Source organism: Ornithorhynchus anatinus, chromosome 3, assembly GCF_004115215.2.
Source record: "Ornithorhynchus anatinus isolate Pmale09 chromosome 3, mOrnAna1.pri.v4, whole genome shotgun sequence".
Taxonomy (NCBI): Eukaryota; Metazoa; Chordata; class Mammalia; order Monotremata; family Ornithorhynchidae; genus Ornithorhynchus; species Ornithorhynchus anatinus.
The window spans coordinates 74,771,163-74,796,239 of NC_041730.1; the positions used below are offsets into that span (position 1 = coordinate 74,771,163).

The following is a 25,077-nucleotide window of genomic DNA, read 5'->3' on the forward strand; positions in this document are numbered from 1 at the left end:
TGGCCACTGCTCTTCCTCCCCACCTCTTGTGGCATTTGAGCAGATATTTGAATGAATGTTAATTAATCGAAATATTCAAGAGTCAACAATGCACCCAGCACCATAGGTTTGTTTCCCAGGCATGGATACAGTCACCTGACTTAGCATGAAGTATGTCCAGTCCACATGGAAGATTTAAACTGTAGCGGGATGGGCCAAACTTCTATATTAGAGTCTGAATATCTGCCAACATAAAGTGGGAGAGGGGCCTCTAAGGTTACTGTTAAACCTCCTGAAAAAAAATCCCAACTGATCACACAGTTTAACCCTTTAATGTGTGGGATCTTTGGGACATCATAAAACATTAGGGTAAGTGAAGGTTCAAAACCCTTGAATTGGGGGAACCACTGTGAATTGGGGGAATTGATCGGTGAAGGGATTGGATGAACACGGCTGAACTGTCTTTTCCCATCACACTGAAGTACTCTCTAACTCACACTACGTGCACTTCCCCTCCCGCACCCTCAATCGCTAGTAAGAGCCCAGAACATAGCAGTGTGGCTCTTATAGAATCCTCAAAGGAAACAGAGAGTGCAAAGGAGAAGAAACGGTTTGGGGCGGGTGAGTTTCTGCTGTGTTTCCATTTTCCCAGGCCCTCACTGTGGGAAAGGCCACAGACAATGATCATTCAGAAAACAAGAAAAAATAACTTGAATTAGAGTCCCCATCCCCGTTTGCTCTTTCAGGCAGGAAACTTGAAGTAGAAAAGGTAAGGGATCAGAACCAGTTGGCCAACTTGAGACTGCAGGTCCATTAGGCAATGAAATCTCCCAAGGTAGTAGGAAATTAGTTTTGCAGATTATCGTATTTACCTCTGCCTACTCAATAATGAGGAAAATGAGCTAATTTAGACACACTTTTATAATTTAAAGTACTTCAAGAAGAAGTTTCCTTAACTTACTATAGCACCAGTGGCATAGCTATAGGGTAACTGACGTCAAAATCCGTATCGCTGAACTCTGGAATCATTAAGAAGAGCAAAATGAGCCCTATACCCCCTACTGAGCTCCATTTAAACACATCCAATATGATTACACATTAACCACCTCCAGTCTGATTATGCTGTGCAACAGAGCTATCCCCAAGCACAATTTACATTCTGGAGATTGTGCCGAGTTGGACTTCAGGGGAACCATTTAGAACGAGCAGAAGACATTCCCAACTTGAAATCTCATTTTTATCAGTGAAAAAGCAATAAGCCTGTTGGTTTATCTCCATTAGTCTAATGCCTTTTCTCCACTGGATCCGAGCTGAACATTCTCTCATTACACAAGCATCATTCTCAACTGCAATCTAAACCTCTTTCACTTCTTCTGCTTGGACACTTTCACCCCATTAATGCTGAAGTTTGGGGAACTGTTTGAAAGAGATCTTTGAAGTGATTCTTTATTATTTCTCTAATTGAGTGCAATTGAATGTCAGAGTAAAGGGTGGCCCACGCTTCTACCTGTTGGAGGACAATTATTGGATCATGGACCAGGATGAACCCGGGAGCTCAGCGTTTGCCCACAGCCTTCTGCCCAAAACTCTCCTTCGTTAGGGACCCTAAGTATGGTAAGCAGGAAAAAGTTGGACACAACATCAGTTAATGGAGGCTAAAATAGTATTTTTGAAGGGAAATGGACTCGGATCTTTCTTCTCCATTTCACCTAAGTGGTCTAAGGCATTAGAGACATTGTGCCCAGACAGTGATCCAGAACTGTGCCAATGTGACGAAACTGCACAGCGCCGCTTGCGGCTACAGCTAAAGAGCTCTGCCATTCACTCATGGAGCTACCTGAATAGAAAACCGATAACCCATTCCACTGAGATCCAAAAACAATTCTTTCCACAGGAGGCATCCAGCACTGCCTCAGTGACCTGAAACTATGGTTTCTGCTTGAAACTCCTTGGTGGTATATTAACAGTAAGACATTCTGCTTAATATTTTGCAACCTAAGATTTTGGACCTTGAATACTGCCTGAAGAAAGTGGAGGTAAAGTATTAAAGTACAAATGAGAATACAAGACAGTCTATTCATTAATTGAAGCTACTGTAATTCTGATAAAGAATGAAGGGATAAAGGAGGTGGCAGGTGCAATAATACTGCAAAATGCAGTGTCGGCTTTCATTACTGGAAAAACTGAAGTTTCTGGAGCCATTAAACCAATAAATCTGGATAATACACAAATGGCATTCCCACAGAAAAACTGACTTCCTTAACCCAAAGAACTGACAGAGTATGCCTGCATAACAAACTGAACTAATGCATACAACACATGATTTTGTGCAGATAAGTGTTGCTCAACTACTTACATATAAATGGAGAAACGATTTCAGTGATGCCATGGCTGCAGTGCAAACCCCGAGGTTCCTCAGTCCCAACATCCCCTCACCCCAGCCCAATTCCAAGTAGCGTCTAGGGTAGCTACCCTAGATGCAGCACCTACTAACAGTGAGTCCTTTTAATCTTTTCTCAGGCTCACAGGCTTTATTTAGTTTTTTGGCCATGTGCCTTTGAATCCTTCCAGTGATACCAGTGAGACCCAGTAAGACATGATTATTTTTGGACCCAACCACATTAGTTGTGCCCATTAGCTATCCACTGAAAACAATTCTGTGGCTTTGGTAAGTATAGTCACAGGAAATGTTGATTTGGGAAGCGAGGAATGTGAATTTGCTCATCATTCCAGCAACTTTCCAAAATATCAGGAATCCACAGACCCACAAGGACAGCATGTGGGGTTGGAACAGTCTGTGGCCTTTCCTTTTGGAAATGAGCAAAATGTGAGAGTTCAGGAGACAGTGAAACTTCTAGAGATGGAAATCTAATAGCCCTTGATCAGACAGGCCTTTCAGGAAGCACAGCTCGCCTCGTGTGCTTTGTTTAGGATTTATTTTTTCATAACCATTTTTCTTTTCAACCACTCAAACCCGAGCTGCTCTGAAATAACCCCATGTGGTTCGAGGATGCTGTTTCCACAATGCAGTCTTCTGGCAGTGCTGCCAATCAAGTTGCGCTCTCCTGTTTCTGCAGTTCCGGTGCATCCCTGTAATCTAGTTAATTGTTTGTTAAATCAATCAAGGATTTGGAAATGAGGTCTGAAGCCCCAGTTCTGGTTCTGTGCCACTCACAGAAGCAGTGAAGCTTTCTTGTTTTTCCATTAGGCCAGTTCTGAAAAGTAAGCTCTCTCCTAAAAGATGATAACCACTGAGGTCTCAGCCTCAGAAATCAAAACATTATTGATCAGAAATTATGAAATAAAAGAATGAATGATAACGCTAAACCTTTCCATTCATTCAACAATCTTTGTATTGCATTCTCTATTTGCTGCATTTATAAAGCATTCAGTATGTGTTTGAAGTTACCTAATCTAAGATTAATTGGCAAGGTTATTCGGGGAGCAAGGAAAAAAGAAGGGGAACAGAGAGCAAGAGAGCGTGAGCATGTGCACTCCACTGAATTCAAATATAATCAATCATATTTATTGAGTGCTTACTGTGGACAGAGCACATAGCGCTTGGGAGAGTACAATATACCAGAGTTGGCAGACATGGTCGTGGGTGCTACTGATGATGCGCTATTCTACTACATCCCCTATCTAATCAATTGTAATACCTATCTTCTCCTGTAGACTATAAGGTCCTCCATACTTTGCTCTGCTGCCCAGATGATTTTTCTAAAAAAAAGCTCAGTCCATGTTTTCCCACCTCTTAGAACATCCAGTGGTTTCCTATCCACCTCCATATCAAACAGAAAGTCCTCACAGCACTTAAATCACTCCATCACCTTGTCCCTTCTTACCTATGTCACTGCTTTACTACTCCAACCCAGCTAGCACACTCCGCTCCTTTAATGCTAACCTTCTCACCATATCTCGCCCTCATCTCTCTCACCACTGACCTCTTGCCCATGGCCTGTCTCTGGCCTGGAATGCCCTCCTCTTCATATCCAAAGATCATTCTCTCTACCTTCAAAGGCTTATTGAGCCCTCCTGAATAAGGCTTTCCTTTTCTCTTTCACCACTAGACCCTCATTTCCTCTTCTTCCCTTGCATTTGGATTTGCAACTTTTATTTACCCCTCCCTCAGCCCCACAGCACTTATTTTATATCCAAAATTTATGTATCTATATTAATGTCTATATCCTCCTCTAGATTGTAAGATCACTGCGGGTAGGGAACGTGTGCTTAGTACAGTGCTCTGCACTCAGTTGGTGCCGAATAGATAGCATTGATTGATTAAATGTAGATTAAAAGACATATGTTAGAGCACAGTCTTCTCCACATATTGCTCATGTAAAGATTGCCCTTTTTGGGTCTGAAGCATTTGCTATTTGCAGTGCCTGGCTTCTTGTAAACCCAATTTTCACAAAGGCTCTGCTCTAAGCATCCTATTCTATTTTGATGTCACCATGAGAACAACCCCCAGTAGTCTTTAACTGTGCTGTATCACCCAAGGTTGTGCTTAATTCTATTCTTTAAAACATTTATTTTTTTCTTATTATCCTATACCATGGGTCATCAGTTCTACTCACTTGCTTTCCAAAGAAACTGGGTGGCAACAAGCATTGCTTTAGTGATAAAAGATTGAATTACTAAAGACTGAGTACTAAAAAAAGTCCAGAACAATTGTTTAATGGAATTTGTTGAGCACTTACTATGCGTCAAGCACTGTTCTAAGTGCTGGGATAGATGCAAGTTAATTCGCCCATTAAAGTCCCTGTCTCTCATGCGGCTCAGAGTCTAATTAGGAAAAAAACATATTGAATCTCCATTTTGAGGTAAGGAAATTGAGACACGGATAAGTTAAGTGACTTGCTCAAGAACACACAGCAGGTAAGTGGCAGAGCCAGGATTAAAGCCCAGTCGTTCTGCCTTCTATGTTTGTGCTTTATCCACTAGGCCATGCTTCTTCCTGTAACATTTTTTTGGATATATCACATAAGTATATCACGTAAATGATCCTGATGAAAATACTCAAGATGTTAAATGTGATATTTTTGGTAGATCCTGGTCTCCCAGCCATAAAGAGAAACAGTGATGCCTGTTGGAAAGAACACTGACCTGGTAGTCAGAGGACCTGGTTTCTAATCCCAGCTCTGCCTCTTGTCTTGCTGTGTGACCCTGGGGAGGTCACTTAATTTATACCTACCCCAGTTCTTAGTCCAGGGTCTGGCACATAGTGAGCACTTAAAAAATACAATTTAAAAAAAAAAACCTTATCTCTGCCTCAGTATCCTCAGCTGTAAAATGGGGATTCAACACTAGTTCTCCTTCCTACTTAGACTGTGAGCCCCATGTGGAGGAGGAACTAGGTCCAACCTGATTGCATCTACCCTAATGCTTAGAACTGTGCTTGGTCTAAGAGTATGTGCTTAATGAATACCATAATTATTAGAAGGTATGACAAAACAACTACCCCACTCCCAGTTTAGAGAAGCAGCATGAGATAATGCTGCTCACTCCTCACTCCTCACTCTAGGCTTCAAGGCTCTCCATCACCTTGCCCCTTCCTACCTCTCCTCCCTTCTCTCTTTCTACCGCCCACCCCGCACGCTCCACTCCTCTGCTGCCCACCTCACTGTCCCTCGGTCTCGCCTATCCCACCGTCGACTCCTGGGTCACGTCCTCCCGCGGTCCTGGAACGCCCTCCCTCCTCACCTCCGCCAAACTGATTCTCTTCCCCTCTTCAAAACCCTACTTAAAACTCACCTCCTCCAAGAGGCCTTCCCAGACTGAGCTCCCCTTCTCCCTCTACTCCCTCTACCACCCCCCTTCACCTCTCCGCAGCTAAACCCTCTTTTCCCCCTTTCCCTCTGCTCCTCCCCCTCTCCCTTCCCATCCCCTCAGCACTGTACTCATCCACTCAACTGTATATATTTTCATTACCCTATTTATTTTGTTAATGAAATGTACTTCGCCTTGATTCTATTTAGTTGTCATTGTTTTTACGAGATGTTCTTCCCCTTGACTCTATTTATTGCCATCGTTCTTGTCTGTCCGTCTCCCCCGCTTAGACTGTAAGCCCGTCAAACGGCAGGGACTGTCTCTATCTGTTGCCGACTTGTTCATTCCAAGCGCTTAGTACAGTGCTCTGCACATAGTAAGCGTTCAATAAATACTATTGAATGAATGAATGAATGAATAATGGATAGAGCACAGGCCTGGAAGTCAGAAGGACCTGGATTCTATTCCTGGCTCCACCACTTATCTGATGTGTGACCTTGAGCAAGTCACTTCACTTCTCTGGGCCACGGTTACCTCATCTGTCAAATAGGGATTAAGACTGTGAGCCTCATGTCGAACAGAGACTGTGTCCAACCCGATCTGCTTATATCGGCCCCAAAGCATAGTACAGCACCTGACACATAGTAAACACTTAACAAATACCACCATTATTGTATACAGTTTATCTCTGTCCTACTCCCTCATTAGACTGTAAGATCCTTGAGGGGCAGGGACCAGTTCTTTCATTTTAATAGTACTCTTCCAAGCATCTCCCTTCTAGATTGCGAGCCTGTTGTGGGCAGGGATTGTCTCCTTTGCTGAATTGTACTTCCCAAGTGCTTAGTATAGTGCTCTGCACACAGTAAGCACTCAATAAATATGATCAAAAGAATGAATCTAGTAAAGTGTTTTGTACAGAATAGGCAGTCAAATACAATTGAGTTGAAGTAAAAAGATGCTTTCTTCTGGAATCATTCCCTAAACTTCTTCACCTTTCTGGTTATTCAACCTCATCATTTACCTTAGCACACTTATGTGTATACATATATATATATATATATATATATGTGTATATATATATATATACATCTATTTAATTGTTTAGTTCTATTTTAATCTTTTGAATCTTTGCCTTTACTTTTACCTGTTATATTAGACTTTTTGTTTCCTCCCCAATTAAAATTAATATTCTTCAAGATCAGGGACCTTGTCTTAATGATGCCACATGTTCCCAAGCTCCAATTACAATGCTCTACACATAATAGGTGTTGAATAAATGGTCAGTTCTCCTATAGCACATGTTTTTACTACATGTTATGGAAATAATTAGAGAATGTTCTTCTGACAATGGACATCTGTCTGAATAAAATGTGAACTGATGTCAGAGGAAATGGCTATATGTATCTATGTTGTCAAACATGGGATGAATTTTCCTTAAAGCAAGGTTTTCTAATGAATTCAACTCCCCTCATTAAAGGAAAACTGATTGAACTGGCAGAGGAGCACTGTGGCCTAGTGGAAACAGCATTGGCCTGTAAATCAGAAGACCTGAATTCTAATCCCAGCTCCATCACTTTCTGCTGTGTGACCTTGGGCAAGTCACTTAACTTCTCATTGCTTTAGTTTCCTCATACGTAAATCAATACCTATTTTCTCTCCTTTGACTGTGAGCTCCATGTGGGCAAGGACTGTGTTTGACCTGATTAACTTGTATCTACCCCAGCCCTTAGAACAGTTCTTGATACAAAGAAAGCATTTAACAAATACCATTATTATTATTATTATATTATTTTCACTGTTGGATGAAGGAGCTGTTCTGTGGACCTGTAACTTGATCTGAAACATGACCCTTCCGCAATACAATGTCAGTCTCCCAAAGAACCTTCCCACTTTCTTGAATCTGTTTTCCACTTTGTTGTCTAACTATGGCTCACTAGACAATAATATGCCTAAATAAGATAATTCTGTGACAACATTCAGCTCTAAGTTGCCAAAGAAAACCTTGATTTAAATTTAAGGATTTCTAAGTGCAGGCAGCACCTAACTTTAGTCTTTGAATTTGTTATTTGTCCATAGCTTTTTGCCGAGTCTGCAGTGAGGTTCATAATCATTTAAACGGCTGCTTGTGTGTGACCTTGCAAAGCCCAGACACTGGCAAAATAGCTCCTGAATGACTGATACAAGGACTTTCAATAAGATTTGTATCTTGTGAGATAGAAGTTTTACAGAGAACCAAAAACATAATTTAGCACTGGTTTCCAAATCTCTTGAAGGACTAGATAAGCGGAGGCTTCAAAGACTAGATCCCAGGTCATTTTGTGTGATGATGGGCCAGAGGAGAGGGGATTGAGAGAGAACTGGTATGCAGGAGGGAGGGTGGGCAGTTTGGTGGAAGAGAAGATGCATTTCATTTTTTGTAGTTTGAGTAGTCCTCTCTTTCTGACTAAAAAGGGTGCCGCCATCATTTCTGGGCCAGTGGGGATGGGGAAGAGCCATATTTCCATTGCTATACAAGCCTCTCGTTGTTTTCTCTGCTGGGATCATTCTACTCCAGGACTTAATTAGAGCACTCTATCTACCTCCATTGTTCCATCCCTCTCCATGGTCAAGACCACTACTGAATGGGAAGAAAAGCAGTGGGGATAGATGGTCCAAAACCCTTCAGAATTAGTCATTGGTTAGCTCTTCAACCAAAGGAGGTAAAGGCCCTTGGAGACCCTCCTCCAAGAAATCACTGTTCCTATTACTAAGCTGAAGGCTATATAGACATCAATCTGAAGCCCTTAGAATTCATCGATCCCCATTTAAAAATTTAAAATGAAGGAACCTGCCCCTGAAATATGGTTGGAGCTAGGGTTGGGTCATGTAATTGTGGGGTTGGCTCCCTCCCAACTCTCATCACCATGCTAGGGGTTAGCCATGGCTTTGTTGGACAATCTTCAGGAGTAAGCCAAGGAATCCAACTTTGTTGGTGAATTGTTTTCCTGTTAAATTGCCTTTGACTTACATTGTGTTCCTGAAGTATTTAAGCAAAAACACCCCTAAATCTACTTCATTACCATGCCTCTTACTTTGTTAGTAATGAGACTACTCGCCTCCGGCTTCCCAATCTCCTCTATTGCTGCCTAATATATGCAGAATCAGACAATATAGAAACAGGGATTCTAAGGGTTCCTTGCTCTGATGGGCTAGGAATTTCCATGTATCTGTGCTTCTTCTCATCTGTGAAGCTACTGTGAGAACTAATGAAATCTTGGCCTTTCTTATTAGAAAGGCGCTAAGTAAATGATTTAATCCCACCAAATCACTTCAGAACTACTAATTCCAATTTGATAGTCCCTTTGAAAGAAGTGATTGCATGGGTCTTGAGATTATGTACAGAGCGATGTGTTTTCTAAGGAGGAGGTGGGGAGGACTGGCAGAGAGTTCTTCCTTACATGACTTTGAACTTGTGTAATAAAGAGCGTAAAGGGGCATCCTTTTGAGAATTGGTCAAATGATGTTACTTACCTGTAGCTGCTAGAGGGCGGGGGCTGTGTTTTCACTTGCACTGTATGTTCCCAAATGCCACATCACTGCTCAATACATTAGGCACCTGGATAAATCCCGATGATGAAGAGAAATGCTGTGTCCCAAATCCCAGGGGAAAGTCTCTGGGTAATAATTGTGGTATTTCTTATTATTATTATTATTAGAGGTAGTAATAATGTTGGTATTTGTGAAGCGTTTACTATGTGCCAAGCACTGTTCTAAGCACTTGAGTAGATACAAGGTAATCAGGTTGTCCCATACAGGGCTCACAGTCTTCATCCCCATTTTACAGATGAGGTAACTGAGACACAGAGAAGTTAAGTGACTTGCCCAAGGTCACACAATAATAGTAGTGGTGGTTTCTGTTGTTTATTATATGCCAAGCACTGTACTAAGCACTGGGTGAGGTATAAGATAATCAGGTTCCACAGGAGGCTCACAGTTTAAGTAGGAGGGAGTGCAAGTATTGAATCCCCGTTGCTGTAGATGAGGAAACTGAAGCACAGAGAAGCTAAGTGAATTTTCCAAGGTCATACAGCAGGTAAGTGGCAGAGGTGGATTTAGAACCCAGGTTGCCTGACTTCCAGGTCCCTGCTCTTTTCACTAGGTTATGCTGCTCCTCTGGATCCCAAAGCACCTTTGAGGAGAATGCAAAGAGTACACAGAGCACTTGGAAGCATCAGCCCTCCCAAATTATTCACAACGCAAACTAAGAACTGAGGTGCCAGGGTTGTTAGTGAAAAACTACAAACAAAGCTGTTAAAACTAAAAAGCTATAGACAGTCTAAAAATGTACTCCTTTTTATAAATGGGTGGGGGGAAGCTCTCATGGGCTTACAGGAAAGTGATGACAGTTGAACAACTAGTGAGGACTAAAGCATTACTCAACACAGCTCTTCCCAGCAAGTGTGGGACAACTTTGTCAGGCACTTCACTGCACTGTGAGCTCCTGGATGGCCCTCCCTGGCTCTCATTCTTGACAGCTTCTGCAAAATAAGAAAAGCATGAATTTGATTAAGGCCCCATACAGTTGTAACTCTGCTATCATCAAGAAAGAAAAATCAGAAGTCAGTTTCCATCAGCCTCTCAGAAAACCTAGGGGAGATAAATGACAAGCATAGAACTGAACTGAACTGACTGAGCTAAAGAGGAAAAATTAGAGAGGAGAAAATTGTCATCATTAACCCAAATCCATCTCTGGATGACTGGGGGTTTCCCATCTGGGTCTTCACACTCCTTCCCTTGACCATATTTCAAGACTCTGTCATTCACACCATATTTTCCTATTACTATCCAAGGCAAAGTTTTGTTTTTTTCTAGGCTGCAATAAAAATTGGCAGCAAGACAGAAAACAAAGGTGAATCTGAGTGCTGTTTTTTATGCTCAGTGTGAGTTTCTTTGAGGTGAATCTCTGGATAATAGTAATAACAATTATGGTATTTGTTAAGCATTTTCTATGTGCCAGGCACTGTACTAACTGCTGGGGTAGATCCAAGCAATTTGGGTTGGACACAGTCTCTCTCCCACATGGGGCTCACAGTCTTAAAATCCCCAATTTACTGATGAGGTATCTGAGGCACAGAGAAGTGAAGCGACTTGTCCAAGGTCACGGAGCAGACAAGTGGCAGAACCAGTATTAGAACCAGGTCCTTATGTCTTCCAGGACTGTGGCATGCTGGATCCAATGAGGAAAATCATCCTCATCCCAAGAAGAAAGGTTAGTAAAGATGGTTTCCAAAATTCTGGAAAGGTAGGGGAGATCTCTAATCATGCTTTCCTCTTTTGCTTTTCCCTCAGCGGTATCGTGTCCCCCACTGTAGCCATAATACCCAAGCCTCTCCACTGCCTTATTTGTATCTGCCATTCAGGGTGGCACTGAAATCCAAACTTACAGACTCTAGCACAAGTGTAGCCCATGCCCAAGGCAGTGGAGCCGGTTTGCTCACTTCCACATCTGAAACCCCAGAGCACACACCTCAGACCGGAACTCGACGAGCAAAAGGAAGAAGCAACATGGAGTTAAACAGTAGGGCAAAGTCATATTAGCAGGACTTGTGGGTTCAAAGTCCTGCCTGTATCAAGTTCTATCAAAAGGTATATAATTTTTTAAAAGGAATTAAATCAGTAATCTTTATCACTCACCCAATATGGTGGACAAATCGATATTACCAAGGTGAAATAGGAGACAAGTACTAGTATATCAATACAGATGGTTTTAGAATTCCAGCTCCCTTGTTTACTAGACTGACTTGATTCTCATAAGCTATCCACCCCTTCACCTGCCTATCTGACCTTTCAGTCCCCAAATATAGCACTAAACTCATCCAGGCCTTCTTCAGGCCACTCTGCTTCAGATGGTACAGTAAAAACAAAATTATCTGTGTTGAGTGTTTTAAGGAGTGAATGACCTCAAATTAGACCTACTGGTCCTTTCATCTATTTGCAGAGCCCACAGGACTCTTTATATTGGTTTTTACAAATAATCACCAGATGGGCACTCAGGAGGCAGAAATAGGCCTGATCAAGGACAATGCAATCACTTTTGGGACCTCAGGGGACCACTATGAAATTCAAGAAAAAATTATGAAACCGAGGTTCAGTGCTTAAAAGTACTTTGCATTTTTGTGTAAAGATTTTAATTATTATTAATAATAATCATCATCACAAAAACCCCTAGACATTATTCACCATTTGAGTGCCTCACAAACTTCTAGCCAGCAGGTCAGACCCTGTGAGAGTGTCTGTGGGTTCAGTTCTTTCTTGAGACATCTCACCGCATTCTGACCTCTTACTTAGACATTCCAAAACTCTGCATTTCACATTAAACATTAATTTCCTTCTTCAAACCACATACATAAATGGAGACAATGAAGAGGCTTTAAACCACCAGGAAGAAGAAATCAAAAATATGAGAGTTGAACATAGAGTCCAGGTGTAAACCATGCACAAAATTTAAAATTTTTTTTTTAAGTTTTATTCTATTTTTTACCACTGAAGTACTGCATTTTTAAGGTGGCTAATCAATCAATGATATTTACTGAGTGCTTACTGTATGCAGAGCACTGAACTAAGCCCTCAGATAAGTATATGATAGAGTTGGTAGACTCGATGCATGTCCAGAAGGAACTTACAGTCTGCAGGAGACAGACATCAAATTAAATTACATGTTGGGGAAATAGTGGGGGATAAGAATATGTACCTTAAATGCTGTGAGGCTGGGATAAGTATGAAAGTGCTTAAGGGGTACATAGCCGAGTGCATAGGTGTTGGAATGGGAAGGGCAGATAGGAGCAAAGAGGACTTAGTCAGGGAAGGCCTTTTGGAGGAAATGTAGTGTTAGGATCATTTTGAAGGTGGGAAGAGTGGTGGACTGTCAGATAGAAAAGCAGCGCAGCTTAGTGGAAAGAGCACGGGCTTGGGAGTCAGAGGTTATGAGTTCTAATCCTTACTCCATTGAACTGTCAGTGTTCAGTGACAGTGTTCACTTGTCAGCTGTGTGACTTTGGGCAAGTCACTTAACTTCTCTGTGCCTCAGTTACCTCATCTCTAAAATGGGGATTAAGACTGTGAGCCCCACGTGGAACAACCTGACTACCTTGTATCTCCATCGTCATTATTATTATTACATAAATGGAGATGGATTCCCAGGCCAGATGGAGAAGATAGGCAAAGGGTCAGTAGAGGGATACAAGGGATTGAGGTACAGACACAAGTTGGCATTAGAAGAGTGGATTGGAGTGTAGATTAGGTTGCAGAAAGAGCTAAGTAAAGTGAGGTAGGATGGGGCAAGATGACTGAGTGGTTTAGGAGTTTCTGTTTGAAGCAGCCATAGGACATTCTTGAGGAATAGAGAGATATGGACTGATCCAACCGATTGTTTGGGTCTAAGTGACCCTGACTCCTCTCTCTTGCAGATGTAATTAAATGAGGATTAGGGTTTTCATGGAAATTGCACAACCATTTCAGCAAGTTGCTTTATATTGGTCAGGCATTTCCTTGAGAAGCTGCAAGATGTCTGGTTACCCGTGACTTTGGGGTCTAGCATTCCATGGGGAGCTCTGCGTTACTGCCAAGTTTGAATACTGTTTAACCCTTGGTTGTAAGGGAGATGTCCATTTTCATCCAGGGGCATCCAGTATCTGGCCTACAGGCCAAATGCCACCCACTGGACTTTGGCATGCTGCCCCTCAGATTTTTAGCCAGTTGTTTTAAAATCCAATTAACTAGTACATGTGAACTATTAGGCAAGTATGACCTAGTCAGAATAGAGATGAAGCATATCCTACTGGAGAGAACATGGGCCTAGTTTCTAATCCCAACTCTGCCACTGGTCCACTGTGTGACCTGGTCAAGTAACTTAACTTCTCTATACCTCTGTTACTCATTTTAAAATGGGGATTAAATCTTACTCCCTCCTAGTAAGACTGTGAGCCCTGTGTGTGATAGGGACAGTGTTCAATACGATTATTTTGTATCTACCCCACTGCTTGATGCAGAGCTTGATTCATAGTAACCGCTTAACAAATGCTATAATAAAAAACAATTGCCAGTATTATTATTATTATCATTATTACTATTATGTGCTCTGGCTGAATACACAGTTCTTGAGAGTAGTTCGGTCTGTTAACTACCAGTATACTCATTGACTTTATCAGAATTGATCAGTGACTTACATTAACCTTATTGCTGTACTCCTTTGTTTTAATAAAGTTGATTAAACTGCTTTTTAACTTTATTACTGCTAAAAAATCCATGCTTTTGAAAAGATAACGGACTATATATTTGAATGTTATTGTAAGTAAAAAAAAATTCATGTTGCCCACACACATGGATTTATGGTCATTAGGTTCACTACTAAATAAACTGAGCCTCTGGAGCCACATCCTTTCAAATGGGCTATAGGGGGAATTTCTTCAAGTTGCCTTCTACTTGTTGAACTCTACAGTTTTTCAGAATGGTGTGGTGTGTGTTTTGCTGCCCAGGGCTGTGATGGCAGAGAGTCCAGATCAGTAAGATGGTGAGCAGGTCTACATTAGAAGTGGCCATATTGCTGCTTGGTACTGCAACATAGAATCTGGATTTCTAGCCACATTCATCATGCAATTCAGACATGTAACCTACCCACGCAACCAAAATCAACTCTCTAATGAAGTGGTAAATGACTATTAAATAAACTGCAAGTGTCCATCCTGTCAAGATTAAGTTCTAGAGGCCTCCTTCACCCCAGTGTGATTGTTCTTAATCCATTTCTCCCTTCTGCCTTTGATTTATTAGGATGTAAAGGCAGGACTTAGGCTGGATATGTGTGCCGTCTTGCAGGAGAGGCCTATGGTTGCTATTGCTCACCTGACCCTGGCTAATAATAATAATAATGTTGGTATTTGTTAAGTGCTTACTATGTGCAGAGCACTGTTCTAAGTGCTAGGGTAGATACAGGGTAATCAGGTTGTCCTATGTGAGGCTCACAGTCTTAATCCCCATTTTACAGATAAGGTAACTGAGGCACAGAGAAGTTAAGTGACTTGCCCACAGTCACACAGCTGACAAGCGGCAGAGCTGGGATTCGAACCCATGACCTCTGACTCCCAAGTCCATGCTCTTTCCACTGAGCCACGCTGCTTCCCTAAGATAAGGCTGCAGGCTGCTAAGGCCCAATCTTAGATAGCTGCCTTGAGTGGAATCTCACAGTTTCTGGAACTAGGCTACCTCAACTTCACTGCAAGGGCTAGAGCAAATGAGGGGCTGGAAGGGCCACAGATGTAGGGGAAGACTGAATTACCCCCTGTCTGCTGCTAGAAGCAAACAGATTAGCCTCTTAAATAAACAGCACTTTGGTAAATTTCTGCTCCCAAAGGAGAGATGAGAAGGAGGCAGTAGTCACAAGCCAGTCTGATCTCACCTAATATGGGAATTGCCACAGGCAGCTGTGGCAGTGGGTTGGTAGATCTTTAAGGGAAGCGGCATGGCATAATGGATAGAGTACTGGCCTGGGAGTCAGAAGATCATGAGTTCTAATTCCAATTCCATCACTTGTCTGCTGTGTGGCCTAGTGTAGAGCTACTTAGTATCAATCATTCTATCAGTGGTAATTACTGAGCACTTACTATAAGCAGAGCATTGTACTAAATACTTGGGAGAGTGCAATACAAGAGAGTTAGACACATTCCCTGCCTAGAATGTAGGTAACTGGTATGAAACTAGTCCCCTTTCTGAACATGATGAGCCCCTCCTTTGCAGAAGCAACCTCTTCTTCAAGAGCCTGGGGCAGTATTAGACAGAGTGGCTCAGTAGATAGACCACGGGCCTGGGAGTCTGAAGGTCATAGGTTCTAATACTGGCTCTACCACTTGTCTGCTGTGTGGCTTTGGACAAGTCACTTAACTTCTCTGTGCCTCAGTTACTTTATCTGTCAAATGGGGATTGAAACTGTTAGCCCCACATGGGACAGAGACTGTGTCCAACCCGATTTGCTCATATTCACCCCAGTACTCAGTACAGTGCCTGGCACATAGTAAGTGCTTAACAAATACCATTACTATTATTGTTATCCAACTTGAGTCTATCCAAACCTTTGTCCAAAACAGTCCTAGTTCCTACTGCTGCTAGTCAGGGCTGTCTGCCTGTCACGGTTTGCTTCCCGGGTGGACCATAAGCATATTTTGCTTCCCCCCTCTTAGGAGCTTGCCAGGCCCACTACTGGGAGGAGGGGCAGCTCCTGGTGGGCTTATCAGGGCCAATGCATCCCAAAGGCACCAACGTTTCATCTGGGGAACGTTAAAACAAAGTCTGTGAGAGAATCTGGAGAAATGTTTAGTTAACACAAAATGTACAAAATGGAGACAAGCAACCTTCCCTTCACGGATCTGGGAGTCAGAAGTTCGTGGATCTAGTCTTGACTCAACCACTTGTCCTCTCCTGGTTCTCCTCTTACCTCTCTGGCCGGTCATTCTCGGTCTCCTTCGCTGGAGCCTCCTCCCCCTCCCATCCTTTAACTGTTGGAGTTCCTCAAGGGTCAGTTCTTGGCCCTCTTCTGTTCTCCATTTACACTCACTCCCTCGGTGAACTCATCCGCTCTCACGGCTTTGACTACCATCTCTACGCAGATGACACGCAGATCTACATCTCCGCCCCTGTCCTCTCCCCCTCCCTTCAGGCTCGCATCTCCTCCTGCCTCCAGGCTGTCTCCACCTGGATGTCGGCCCGCCACCTAAAACTCAACATGAGCAAGACTGAGCTCCTCATCTTCCCTCCCAAACCCGGTCCTCTCCCAGACTTCTCTATCACCGTGGATGGCACGACCATCCTTCCCGTCTCTCAGGCCCGCAATCTCGGTGTCATCCTTGACTCGTCCCTCTCGTTCACCCCACACATCCTATCCGTTACCAAGACCTGCCGGTTTCACCTCTACAATATCGCCAAGATCCGCCCTTTCCTCTCCACCCAAACGGCTACCTTACTGTTACGGGCTCTCGTTATATCCCGGCTAGACTACTGTGTCAGCCTTCTCTCTGACCTCCCTTCCTCCTCTCTCGCCCCGCTCCGGTCTATTCTTCACTCCGCTGCCCGGCTCATCTTCCTGCAGAAACTATCTGGGCATGTCACTCCCCTTCTTAAACAACTCCAGTGGTTGCCTATCGACCTCCGCTCCAAACAAAAACTCCTCACTCTAGGCTTCAAGGCTCTCCATCACCTTGCCCCTTCCTACCTCTCCTCCCTTCTCTCTTTCTACCGCCCACCCCGCACGCTCCGCTCCTCTGCCGCCCACCTCCTCACCGTCCCTTGGTCTCGCCTATCCTGCCGTCGACCCCTGGGTCACGTCCTCCCGCGGTCCTGGAACGCCCTCCCTCCTCACCTCCGCCAAACTGATTCTCTTTCCCTCTTCAAAACCCTACTTAAAAATCACCTCCTCCAAGAGGCGTTCCCAGACTGAGCTCCTCTTCCCCCTCTACTCCCTCTGCCATTGCCCCTTTACCTCTCTGCAGCTAAAGCCTCATTTTCCCCTTTTCCCTCTGCTCTTCCACCTCTCCCTTCCCATCCCCACAGCACTGTACTCGTCCGCTCAACTGTATATATTTTCGTTACCCTATTTATTTTGTTAATGAATTGTACATCGCCTTGATTCTATTTAGTTGCCATTGTTTTTACGAGATGTTCTTCCCCTTGACGCTGTTTATTGCCACTGTTCTTGTCTGTCCGTCTCCCCCGATTAGACTGTAAGCCCGTCAAACGGCAGGGACTGTCTCTATCTGTTGCCGACTTGTTCATCCCAAGCGCTTAGTACAGTGCTCTGCACATAGTAAGCGCTCAATAAATACTATTAAATGAATGAACACTGTGTGACTCTAGGCAAGTCACTTAACTTCTCTGAGCCTCAGTGTTCTCAACTGTAAAATGGGGAATAAGTTTGTGAGTCCTATGTGGGACATAGACTGTGTCCAACCTGATTAGCTTAAATCTACCCAGGAGTTTAGTATAGTGCCCAGCACATAGTAAGCTCTTAAGAAATATCATTAAAAAAGAACCTTCAAACCAAAGATGGAGCGCCAGGATATGCCTTCCAACCCTTGATCCATCTGCTATTCCCTTTATTCTACAGGTATGTTTCTAAACATCCTAGTCATTCCACCTGAAAACAAAGACTTCACCTGTTCAACACAAAGACTTTGTCTACCTGCACAACACAGGGACTTTGCCTGCGCAACATAAGAACTTTGTCTCCAGTGTGGAATGCTGTGGCTCAGTTAGAGGCAGCAAGCCAACTCAAAATGCTCTCAGAGCCTGGTAGCACAGTGTCTTTTGTCAGCCAACCCAGTGACACAGAACAAAATCAGAGCGACTTCTTCCAGCCCAGGGTAAGAGCCACGTCTCACTCAGAGACCACCCATCGCATTTGTGCTCAGACAACGCGTAACTTTTCCATGTCACACCCTCCAGAACCACTGTTTCCCCCGTTATTTTCCAGTGGGGAGGGCAGAGAAGGAGGATGAAGGGAGAGTGGTGGAAGGAACTGGGTCTTCTGTTTATTCCTTTTTAGTCAAACAGCTATCTCCAAATCCCTAAGTGACCAACACGCAGAAAGGCAGTCCTCCATCTGTTCTGTCCTAAATGGGACTCGAGATTGCAGGCAACAGACAGAAAGGGTTGAATCCTGAACAGAGGACACCTGGCAGCTACGACAAAAGGGAACGTGTACAAACTGAACTGTGATTCCTTCCAGATCCATGACTTCCTGCTCGCTTCAGGAATGAGCAAAAGAGACGCTGAATGAACATCAGGGAGGCAGTCCAGCCTTGTATACAGCAACAACACAGCGGGCTGTGACCCAGATTCAAGACAGATTTGTTGCTTGCTGCTAGTCAGGGAGAGGCTGGCAATTCTCAAAGAGAGAGCCCACACCAAGTCGTGGGGATGGGACCAAATCCCGTTACTTCCTCTGATTCCTGAGGCTGAGTTAAAAATAGTCAGGGGATCCAGTACTCCTCCCATCAAGAAATTTGATCATAAAAACACAAGCCCTTTCTCTCCTGGATCTCCCTTCCCCCTTCAAATCTGCCAAACCACATCCCACCCCTCCTTCTTCTTCTTCAAAGCCTTCCTGAAATCCCATCTTCCCCAAGAGACTTCCCAAACTGATCACCACCACCATAGGCCACACCTAAGATACAAGATAATTGGGTTGGACATAGTACCTGCCCCACATTAGGATCACAGTTTTAATCCCTATTTTACAAATGAGGAAACTGAGGCAAAGAGAAGAGAAGTGACTTGCCTGAAGTCACACTGCAGACAAACGGCAGAGTGGGGATTAGAACTCAGGTCCTATGAGTCTCAGGCCCATGTTTTTTCCACTAGGCCACGTTGCTTCTCTACTCATACTTTTGTGATTAACAATGGAATCTTTACCTTTCCTCTTATTTCTGTCCATCTCCCTCATTAGAACGTAAGTCTCTTGAGGACCAGTACTGTAGTTTTCACTTTTATGGTACTCTTTCAAGTCCCTTTACAGTATTCTGCCTACAGTAGGCACTCAATTCATTCTCACACCTGAAAGGGGAGTAGAATATGGAAATATATATATATATATACACATTTATACATCAATCAGTCAGTAGTACTTACTGAGCACCTATGTGCAGAGCACTGTATTAAGTGCTTGGGAGCTTATACACATTTAGAAGACATGATCCTTGCCTTCAAGGTGCTCACAATCTAGTGAGGAAGACAGACACAAAATAAATTGCAGATTAGAGGAAGAGAATGGAGAGATGGATAGGAGGACAAGTAAACGCTTGAAGAGTAGAATAGGTATGTCAATACGTACAGAAGTGCCGTGGGTGGAATTGCAGAGTAGGAGGACAAAGGAGTGCTGAGGTGGATATGGTGTGGGGATGTGGGGAGAAGAAAAATTAATCAAGGAAAGCCTCCCAGAAGACGTGGAATTTCAGAAGGGCTTTGAAAAGGGGCAGAGTTGTGGTCTGCCAGATTTGAATAATAATAATAATAATAGTAATAATGGTATTTGTTAAGTGCTTACTATGTACCAAGCAGTGTTCTAAGCACTGGGATTGACACAAGGTAATAATAATAGTAATTATAATGTCTGTGGTATTTGTTAAGCGCTTACTGTTTGCCAGGCACTGTACTGAGCTCTGGGGTGGAAACAAGCGAATCAGGTTGGACACAATCCCCGTCCCACATGGGGCTTACAATCTTAATCCCTATTTGACAGATGAGGTAACTGAAAGACAGAGAAGTTGTGACTTGCCTAAGGCCATACAGCAGACAAGTGGCAGATCCAGGATTAGAACCCATGACCTTCTGACTCCCAGGCCTGTGCTCTATCCACTACACCATGGAGCTTCTCTATGAAGAGAAAGAGATTTACAGGTAGAAGAAAGAGCAGGAGCAGGGGCTCAATAGGCATAATAGTGAGTGGATTAGCTTAAAAGCAACTTAACCTATGGGGTACTAGGGAAAGAGAATGGAAAGGTAAGTGGAGAGAGCAAGGAAATGTTTAAGATGGTTCGAGTTATCTGAAGCCCCCTCAGGAAGATCAAGTTGTTCTGACAAACTATTTTGCAAAATATCAGACTCAAGTCAGCTTCATGACACCCCAAGAATACCATGAGCCCACATTTGGAGCTGTGGTTTCAAGTTGCAAATGTAATGTCTGTTCTAAGTGTTTAGTTCAGTGCTCTATATATAGTAAATATAAATACCATTGATTGATTGACTGAATCCCTCAGCAGTGTTCTTCCTCCTCTTTCTCTTCTTTAGAGACTGGGGAGGTGGGTTCCAGATGGCTGGATATGAGTGGGGTGGGTGAGAGGAGGAGAGAGATGGGGAGAGAAAGAGGAGGAGGAGAGAGAGAGGGAGAGAGAAAGGAGGAGAGAGATGGGGAGAGAGAGAGAGGAAGAGAGAAGGGGAGAGAAAGGGGGAGAGAAAGGGAGAGGGAAGGGAGACAGAGGGGAGAGATGGGGAGCAGGGTGGATCTTAGAGGATGAAAGGGAGAGAGTGGAGGGAGATTCAGAGAAGAGGAAGCAGGAAGTGCCAGAGAAGAGACTCTAGACAAAGCGCAAAACCACCCGAGAGAGGGAGACCACATAGCAACACAGGCCATCTGGAATGGCCAACATTTTTTATAAAATTCACAAGAGAGGAGAAAGTTCTCAACTTGCCTAAAATTTTCCTACAGTTTTAAGTACCATTTACTTGAAACAAACACACACACACACACACACTGATGATATTAAAATGTGGATAAAATGGAGTTCCCTAAAATAGTTTTTCCCTCAGGGACAAAGGCTGACAGGCTTTCCCTTCAGGAGAGCATGCTAACATTTCCTCTTGTCTTTTTTTGTCTGGTCCAAACACGACCAAGCAGGCACCCAGCCCCCTAATTTACTGAGTTGCTCAGCAGAACTGGAAGTGGGGCAGCATACTGGATGCTGAATGAGGGTAGGTTTTCTTTTTGTAAAACAATCAGCTTTTTCTGACTGCCAAATAATGAGCCTTTGGGCCAAGCTCCAGCTATCCGCTTGGGGGCTAAAAGCCAGCATGCTGAGGTTTCCTATCTTTGAGATTCACTGCCAATGACTCTGTCTCCCTAACCAGACAGAGTCCAGCATCTTAAGAGTCCAGTCTCAATCATTGCCCTCCTGTACCACCACGCTTTCTTCGGATGAAAAAGGTCTCTGATTTCTAATAATTTCATGAGCATTTAAAAATAACATTCCTAATTTCCCGCTCCACTGAACTCCACCTTGACTTCAAATCAAATTATTCACAGCTTCCTCTCCTCTAGGCCTCAGGGAGAGGAAAGAGGGGGGTGGAAATTCCTATAAATTTGGGGCCAAGTCTACACAGCTGTGGGAACCACTCCTCTAAACAGGGAAGGCACGGGACACTGGGATCTAAAAGCTTCCCAATGTAACCCACCATTTTAAGACTCCTTTCCCCATGCTGACTTTATCTTTTTAGAATAGTCTAATCGGTTTAGTTTTATAACCAGGTTATAGAGTGCAGCCAAAGTAACTCTATAAACAGCTGCAGTGTAAGCTATTATTCTCCGGATAAATGATTTCAGTTGGAACATTAGGGCCTGGAGGGGGCGGGAGGGAGGGTGAAAGTTTTATTCCAAACTTCTTAATATTTGTTTCTGAACATTCCCACAGTAAACCTGGAGCGAAGGCAGTGACAGAGGCACCAGACGGTCGGCTCCTAAAAGATGGCAAACAATACATTTGGCAACAAAATGCAAATCTTTTGGAAGATGATACTATTACTAATAATAAAATTCTATCTTTCATCCATAGATCTAGCACAATAGAGGAACTGCTCAGTCACCACCAGACCTGAGTCAACTTCTTATCATTAGAAAACAAAAGTTTTGAGGCAAACTAGAATAAAATTTGCACCTTTATTTCACATTTGAAGACTCTCCCCTCTGTCACCTCCCCAAATAGCTTAGTGTTTGGGCAACAGCAGCTGGTGCATGTTCTTTTGACATGCACTATGACTATGAGCTGGGTGGTCACAATACATTTTAATTTGGCAGTAAGTGGTTCACGCTGTTCCCTGACAAAAGCCCAGGAATAACAACAATGGAAATGATATAGTGAGAAGGTGGGAGAGTAGGTGGCAATAGCAGAAGAAGAGAGAAAAGAAGCTCATAATCACAAGGGTTGGTGTGGGGGAATCAACCATTTACTGGCTGTCAACGTCTACTAATGGATATAGGTAGGAATTTTAGAAGAGACTGGGGGCTGAATTGACGGTACTCAAGTGGATGAAAAGACCATCCCGGGGTTCTGAGGAGGAGGGAGTGGGAAAAGAGGCATTTAAAACTGGCAGTAATAAGGAAGGCAAGTAGGGCAAAGGTAGGAAGAGATAATGGTCTCCCCAACACTTTGGTTATTTTCTAATATATCATGAATTTAAGAGGGTAGAGAGGGGAACAGTTTCTGTAACATTTTTGAGCTTATTAAGCAGAACAAAGAATGACTTTGAAATGAACCCATCCAAGCTGTGTGGAACACCACCACCCTCCCTGCCCCAGAAGCCTGCAACCTCGGTCTCATTCTCACTGTATCGTTCAATTCTCAGTGGGTATACTGTTGAATCTTAACAGGTCTTCCTTTTTTCTTTAATGGTATTTGTTAAGCACACTTGGTACTTGGTATTTGTTCCTACACAATGTCTTCTTAGATCTGCCCCTTTTTCTTCTCTGAAACTGGTACCAGCTCTGGTCTTAGTGAACTGTATTGCAACAGTATTCAATTAATACTAACCCAGTGTTGAACAATCAATAATAATTAAGGTATTTATTAGGCACTTACTATGTGTCAAACACAGTACTAACAGATGGGGCAGATACATGATAATCAGTTAAGACACAGTCCCTGTCTCATGTGAGGCTCAAAGTCTAAGGAGGGAGTAGGATTTAATCCATATTTTACAGATGAGGAAACTGAGACACAAAGATGTGATTTGTCACATAGCAGACAAGTGGCAAAGCCGGGATTAGAGCCTCTGACTCACAGGATCATGCTTTTTCCACAAGGACACACTGCATCCCTAGGGCCTGCATCTCTCAATCAATTAGCCAATCCATACTATTTATGGAATGCTTACTATGTGCAAAGCACTGTACTAAAGACTTGGGAGAGTACAACACAAAAGAGTTGGTATACACATTCCCTGCCCACAAGACACTTACTGTCCAAAAAGGGAGACAGATATTAAAATAGACTACAGATACATCAAAAGTGCCTTGGGGCTGAGAGTTGGGCGATTATCATGTAAAGGGTATAGATTCAAGTGTTTAGGTGTCCCAGAAGGGAGAGGGAGAAGGGGAAATGAGGGCTTAGTTGGGCAAAGGGTGAGCAGTGAGATATACAAGATCAAGATATAATAAGTAGGATGGTGTTGAGAACTTAAGTGTCCAGGCTGGGTTATAGTAGGAAATCAGGGAGGTGAAGTAGGAAGGGGCAAGGAGATTGAGTGCTTTAAAGTCTATGGTTAGGAGTTTCTGGTCAATGAGGAATTGGATGGGTAACCACTGGAGATTTTTGAGGAGCTGAGAAACATGACTGAATTTTTTTTTAGAAAAATGATCTGGGCAGTAGACTGAAGTGCAGACTGGAGTAGGGAAAGACAGGAGACAGGGAGATCAACGAGGAGGCAGATGCATAGTCAAGGCAACATATAATCAATCAATCAATGGTATTTATTGAGCACTTACTATGCGTAAAGCACTCTATTAAGCGCCCACAAGTACTTAGATCAGCATAGTAGTAGTTTGATTGGAGAGGAAAGGGTGGATCTTAATGTTTATGTGACAGACTGCATATGTGAGTTGAATGAGAGAGATGAGTCGAGGATAATGCCAAAATTATGGACCTGTGAGATAGGGAGAGTGGTGGTTTTGTCTACAGTCAACAGAAAGACAGGGGAGGACAGGGTTTGGGTGGGAAGATGAAGAGTTTTGTTTTAATAATGTTGGTATTTGTTAAGCGCTTACTATGTGCCGAGCACTGTTCTAAGCGCTGGGGTAGACACAGGGGAATCAGGTTGTCCCACGTGGGGCTCACAGTCTTAATCCCCATTTTACAGATGAGGTAACTGAGGCACCGAGAAGTTAAGTGACTTGCCCAAAGTCACACAGCTGACAAGTGGTAGAGCCGGGGTTCGAACCCATGACCTCTGACTCCAAAGCCCGTGCTCTTTCCAGTGAGCCACGCTGCTTCTTTGCACATGTTTAGTTGGAGGTTTCAGTTTTGAGGTTTTAGTTTTAGATAGAGATGTCCTAAAGCCAGGAGGAAATGTGAAGCTGCAGAAAAGGAGAGAGGTCGGGGCTAGAGAAGTAGATTTGGGAAACATTTGAGTAGAAATGGTAGCTGAAGTTGTGGAAGCTAATGTGTTTTCAAAAAAAGTTGGTGTAGCTAAAGAATAGAAGGGGACCCAGAACTGAGTCATGAGAGACCCCCACTATAAGAGGCTGGGAGGCAGAGGAAGAGCCTGTGAAAGAGATTGAGGAAGAGCGGCCCAAAAACCTCTACTGGCTCCGTGTCCCTGTGCATCAAACTCAGTCAGACTTCAAGGCCCTCCACCACCTGGGTCCACCTTAACTACTCTCTTTTCACCCACTATTTCCCAATTCACAGTCTTTATTCCTCCCAAGCCTACCATAAACTGTGCCATGCTCTCGACTCTCTCGCTTCCATTCACTCACTTATGCTGTTTCCCTAGCTCGTAAACTGCCTCCCACCCTTCATCAAGGAGACTGCAGCTCTCCTA

The 25,077-nt window shown here is 43.4% G+C and overlaps 1 protein-coding gene across 3 annotated transcripts in view; it reads right to left on the minus strand.

Moving 5' to 3' along the window:
* The window catches only part of PDZD2 (PDZ domain containing 2), a 312,563-nt gene extending 302,306 nt beyond the window's left edge, over positions 1-10,257 (minus strand). For all 3 annotated transcript variants that reach the window (XR_003757843.2, XM_029060011.2, XM_029060012.2), the window contains exon 1: positions 10,118-10,257. The gene's annotated coding sequence lies outside the window, so the exon portion shown is untranslated. The remainder of the gene's footprint in view (positions 1-10,117) is intronic.
* Positions 10,258-25,077: the final 14,820 nt, after the last annotated feature.